Source organism: Impatiens glandulifera, chromosome 4 (assembly GCF_907164915.1).
Source record: "Impatiens glandulifera chromosome 4, dImpGla2.1, whole genome shotgun sequence".
In the NCBI taxonomy this organism is placed as follows: domain Eukaryota; kingdom Viridiplantae; phylum Streptophyta; class Magnoliopsida; order Ericales; family Balsaminaceae; genus Impatiens; species Impatiens glandulifera.
The window spans coordinates 54,047,550-54,053,549 of record NC_061865.1 but is presented as its reverse complement, the minus strand read 5'-3'; positions in this window follow the sequence as shown (position 1 = coordinate 54,053,549).

Genomic DNA, 6,000 nt, shown 5'->3' with positions numbered 1-6,000 from the left:
GCCTTATACAAATATAAATTGATGGTTTTTGTCAAATATAATACCCCATTCTTGACAAAGCATTCAATTCTCCGGAATGATAGGAATACGCCACAATGTGTGGATTAGAGCTTGGCTGTCCAAAATGATATCATTCCATACTTGTTCCTCGTTTCGCCGAACTCTAAAAAACGCCCTTACATTCCTTTCGGATGAAACGTGATAAATAATCGAAGCAAAGCAGCATTTGAAAACAATGATTAAAAATTATAAAATACCACAATTAACATTCGTATTTTAGTTACTAATTGATATCACTTCGAACATTCATATTATTGACCTCTTTTCACAAATTGGTCAACTAATAATATCATTCACATATTTAACTATTATTATGTTTTATTTTAAATCGACCTTACATATTAATCTGGCGACTTCTCATTTCGGTCAACTAACAATCTTATTCACCCAACAATCTCCTTTTTACCGACCTCTTATCGTTTCTCCACTTCAACCAACCAACATATTCATTGTTTTTAATCGAACTATCATTTCGAGCATTTTACACATGATACTCATTTGTGACACCCAAATTTATAACGTCCAAAATCCCGAGCCACTGAAGTTTTATTTTATAAAATTGCACTAGATAAAGAATAAATAATTGACTCAGAAATAAGACAATATCAACCAAATTCATTAATTAAAAAAATAGACATTTTATATAATTTTAAAACAAAATAAATTAAATAACAAATTAACAAGTGTATTGAATTAATAACTAACATTGTTGTTTTTTTTTGTTTTTTTTTTTGGAAAAACGACTCAGCGTTATTTGATTAAAAATTCTCAAAAACGGGAATAAAACCCACGAGTTTAAGAGATCATTCTAGACAGGCCTAGAATGATGTTGAAGTCGTAAAATTCTGAATAAAAGCTAAAAAGCTAAAAACGTAAATAAATTATTTGATTACAATGTTTTCAATTCTAGTGAGTTTAAAAAACGATAAAATTCAGTTCCTGCAGATATTCCAGTTCTGCTTAGTGCTTGGAATTCTTCTTCACGTTCTCGTGAGGGCGCTACAATCCGATACAATATCTTTCCATAACTCTTTAACACTCCTGCGGGTTCTGCCATATTCCGTTCTTGCCAAATGTTATACACCACTACTCAAAAGCCGCACTTGAACACGCTTGTTGCAAATATATTTCCCTTGGCTTTGAGTAGCGTCGCTTCTTTGATTTCATTCCATTCGCTCGGGAAACTGATCAGATCTAGGCTTTTATAGAATCTATCACAAAGCTTCAAAGCAATACAACAACTCTTGAATAGGTGATCTATGGTCTCTTCATTTCGTCTGCATATAAGACAACTCGCGTCCGGGATGCTCATATACTTGATGATACGATCACGAGTGTTGAGTCTTTCCCAGAAGGCGAGCCATAGGATGAACTGGTGTCGAGGGATAATCTTTGTTGACCATACAAAAGGAGCTCATTCTACTTTCTGCACTTTTTCTCGGGTTACCTCCATAATTTTCTTCGATACCAACTTCCCATTGTCCTCAGCATTCAATTCATGAATACCCGGTCTGTCGTGTAGTTGTATGTTACTTATATGATCAAGTATCATATGTCCTTCTGGATTTCTTCTCAAGAGTGAGTCCCAATTCATGTATTTAATGTCTCTGATTTTCGCTTATGCACAGTCCCTTCTGATACATGTATTTTAAAACTCCTCCTTGAGGATGATAGGCTGGTTTTCGAACCAGGGGTCGTGCCAGAATATAGTGCCTTACCCGTCCCCTAGCCGGATGTCATAAAGATCAGTAATATCGCTTCTTAGTCTAAGAATCTTTTTCAGAGAGCAACTCATACCTTCATGAATTTTGTAGGTCCAAATGCTGATTTCGTATTTCACAAACCTCGTATTCACCCATTTGATCCATAGTGACTCCTGATTGCGCTCTAAAGCCCACAGATGCTTGAAGGTGAGAGATTTGTTCCACTCTATTTTACTTTCTTTCCTCCTCTTCCGCTACTGCCCTAGATAAAGTTCATCATTAGCGTGTCGAACTCCTTCATTACCTTCTTCGGAATGACCATCTGCTGCACCCAGTAGCCAACTGTGCTTATGACCATAGTTTTGATAAGTTCGATCTTCCCTACATAAGAAAGTTTTTTCGCTGCCCAACCAGATATCATGTTTTTTAACTTTCAATCAACGGCTTGTAGTATGAGATCTTGATCAGCTTTGCGGTTAACGGAATTCCTAAGTACATTACGGGAAAACTGTTTTCCTTGATGCCCATGATGTTAAAGATATCCTGCTTTATTTTGTCCTTCATGCCTCCATAAAATGACACACTTTTGCTTTCATTAATAGTTAAACTTGTAATCTTAGAAAAGAACAACATTGTTGTTTTTATAGGAAATGTAAAAGGTGAATAAAAAAAGGACATTGACAATAGTAGTATTATTAATAATAAAACAATATATAAAAAAAATAAAACAATAATATGTACATATAATAATAATAATCATAATATTAATAATTGTGATGTTATTGTTAGTAAAGAAAATATATTTTGTGTTTTAATATTACAAAAAAAAACAAAACAAAGAGGGGGGTTTCAAACATGACCTACCCCACAAGGAAGCTAGCCAGCTGGGAGGACAAAACTTTCAACCGACCTAAAAATGACAAAAACGGTTATTTTTAATAGTCGCAAACATATTTATTTAGGCGCAAAACTTGTCACTAACGAACTCGAATTCAAGACATCGGGGAGATGGAGGATATTCACCTCTCATTACTACTAAGCTAGAAGAGAGGATTTGAGGCTATATTTCGTGCCAAAAATAAGATCATGCATGCATTGTATATTTGTTTTGCATTTTCAAATCAGCACATTGAATTCAAACGGACCTCACGAACTCCAGAAGATACTAAACGAGGCTTATGACCTACCAAAATGACCACAATAGATCCATCTACAAAATTGCACAGACCCCAATTCGTTATTCTTCACGAGATGAACCCAATTCGCATCCCAAAGTAGAAAACGTTCCAGTTGCGGCATACTGGGACAAGCTCCATTCAATCGTTGATAACTTTGTCCACAATCCATCAAAACGAGCAAGCCAGCTATCCAAATGACCACAACCCGATAAGGTTTCATTTGGAACTTGCAAATCGGGAGAGCTGGCGGAAGTGTGGTGTTGTGCACATGACCTAACTGGAAGTAGCCCCACTTCAAATGAAGAGAATTTGAGCTTCACTTGACTATTTCGGGCGCACAAGTTAGCAAAAGAAAGGCCAAATAATTAGTTTTTGAATGACACATACCACATCACTCCATTCAAGGTGTACAACCCAAAAAGATCATGAAGGTCAACTATCTCCAATTGAAGCTAACCGGAAGTAGCCTGCCTTCAAAATTGGATTCGTTTCACTATTTTGAGTCCACGAGGTACCAAAAGAATGGGGAGAGAAATAAATTTCGAATGCAAGTGGCATTTACCCACCAGGAAAAGTGTGCAGCTCGGGAGAAGCCTCTAAGTGTGGTTGAGCCAATGTAAACTGTTGAAATTTCCATAAGCGATATCAAAAGCTATGGTACACCCCGTGTTGGCTACAAAAAGCTCAAAGTGTAGACCATAGCAAACTCTATAGGGTAGTTACAACATTGGGCTGTTAATCAACCGCCAAGAGCATCAACCAGTTGGAGGTAGTTTATTTTAATTTTTAATTGACGGTTTTAAAACCGCCACCAAGGGTCACCTATTTAATCTAGGCTTTTAGGGTTAAGTTAGGGGAGCTAAAGAGATCATACGATGAGAGAGAGCTAGCGAGATAGACTAGTTTGAAAATCAACATTGTTGTCTTCAAGCTCCTACTAGAGAATACCTTGTCGCTAACTTGCATCATGCATTCGTGTGTTTCTTAGAGCTTGCTAGAAGTTTCTCCACTAAGAGTAAGTTTCTTAATCACTTTGTAACACAAGCAATCAAATAATATACATGTCGTAACGGAATGCGATAGATGATGTAAGCAATAAAGAATGACACAAGTTTAACGTGGTTCATCAAGATAATTAAAACTTGGCTACGTCCACCAGAAAGAGAGAATATTATTGAGGAGATCAATACAGAAATTACATCAATACATACTAGGGTTATGACACAAGTTTATATAACACTCGGTCCCCGAAACCCTAATAGATACAGAACTAGTACTGGAAACAATGCTCTCAAGGCAAAGATTTCATATTTCTAAAGTGCTCGACTACACATTTAAATAAGCTTCCACTAGGTCAATACTAATATTTTGGCAATAATCTCCAAAATATTATCACAATACTTTCCTAGTTATATTACCATAACAAAAGATCACATTTCCTTTTGTGTTAATCTTATTTTCTTATATCAAGATTACACACCAAAAATATATACTTTCCTTTTGTTCAATATTCTTTTTTCTTGCATCATCAATTCAAGACATCTCAACAAATCTCCACTTTGACTTGAATTCCCTCAAATGTGCCAAATGCATTAAATCAATGTCCAAATATTCTATCTCCTCTCTCTAATTCAGATTTGTCATAAGACAACTTAACAGATGCATTCGACAATGTTAGATGGCCCATATGCATTCGCCGGTGTCGGATGACCTAAATGCACTCAACGGTGCTGGATGGCACAAATGCACCGTCAGTGTCGGATGGTCCAGATGCACTCGCCGGTGTCGGATGGACCAGATGCACTCGTTGGTGCCAAATGGCCCAGATGCACTCGCCGGTGCTAGATGTCCCAGAAGCACTCGCCTATGCTAGATGGCCCAGATGCATTCACCGATGTCGGATGGCCCAGAAGCACTCGCCGGTGTCGGATAGTCCAAATGCACTCGCCGGTGCCGGATAGCCTAGATGCACTCGCTAGTGTTAGATGGCCAAGATGCACTCGTTAGTGCCAGATGTTCTAGAAGCACTCGTCAGTGCCGGATGACCCAAATGCACTCGTCAGTGCTAAATGACCCAGATGCACTCGTCGGTGCTAAATGACCCAGATGCACTCGCCAGTGTCGGATGTGGTTTATATGAATTAGTCAATGTCAGATGTGGTCCTAGACGCATTACTCAATGCTATAGGTGGCCCAAATTCAATAGTCAATGCCAAGGATGACCCAAACGCATTAGTTAATAATAGAGGAAGCCTATATGCATTAGTTAATGTCAAGGATGGCCCAAACGCATTAGTCTATGCTAGAGGTGGTCTAGATGCATTAGTCAATACCAAGAGGTGACCCAGATGCATTAGTTAATGCCAAGGATGACTCAGACGCATTAGTCAATGCTAGAGGTGGCCCAAATGCATTAGTCTGTGTCAATGATGGCCCAGATACATTCGTCAATGCTAGAGGTGACCTAGATGCATTAGTCAATGCAAGGATGACCTAGATGCATTTGTCAATTCTAGAGATGGCCTACATATATTAGCCAATGTTAGAGTTGGCCCGGATACATTAGTCAATGTCAGTGTTAGACTAGGTGATATATTGTCTCTCTCTTCTAGATCCAGAGTTATCTCCAAGACAGTTTAACAGCTTCTTTGGTAACCCTAATATTCAAGTCTACTCAGCAATACATTTATATGTTTTATCAGTCACTTTCAGTTTCGTTCTTAGTTTTACTTCTCTTCTCCGTCTAGTTGTGATCCAATGGATGCTTATTTAAATCCTTAACTGCTTGAGTACATCTGAATGCTTAATCGTTTTGAAGAATTGATCAACCAAATGCTTTTTGAATTTTCTAATGAGTTTAGTGTTGGAATACTAGTAGATAAAATATTCTTTAATGCAAGAACAATAACAACACCGAACAATTGCGAAAACGGAAAAATGCAACTAAAGAACACATTCACAATATTTATAGTGGTTCGGCCAAAACAAGTCTATGTTCACTTTCGAAGCACAAGAGGCTCTCAACTCTATTATCAAGGATGTTACATGAGTATAACAAT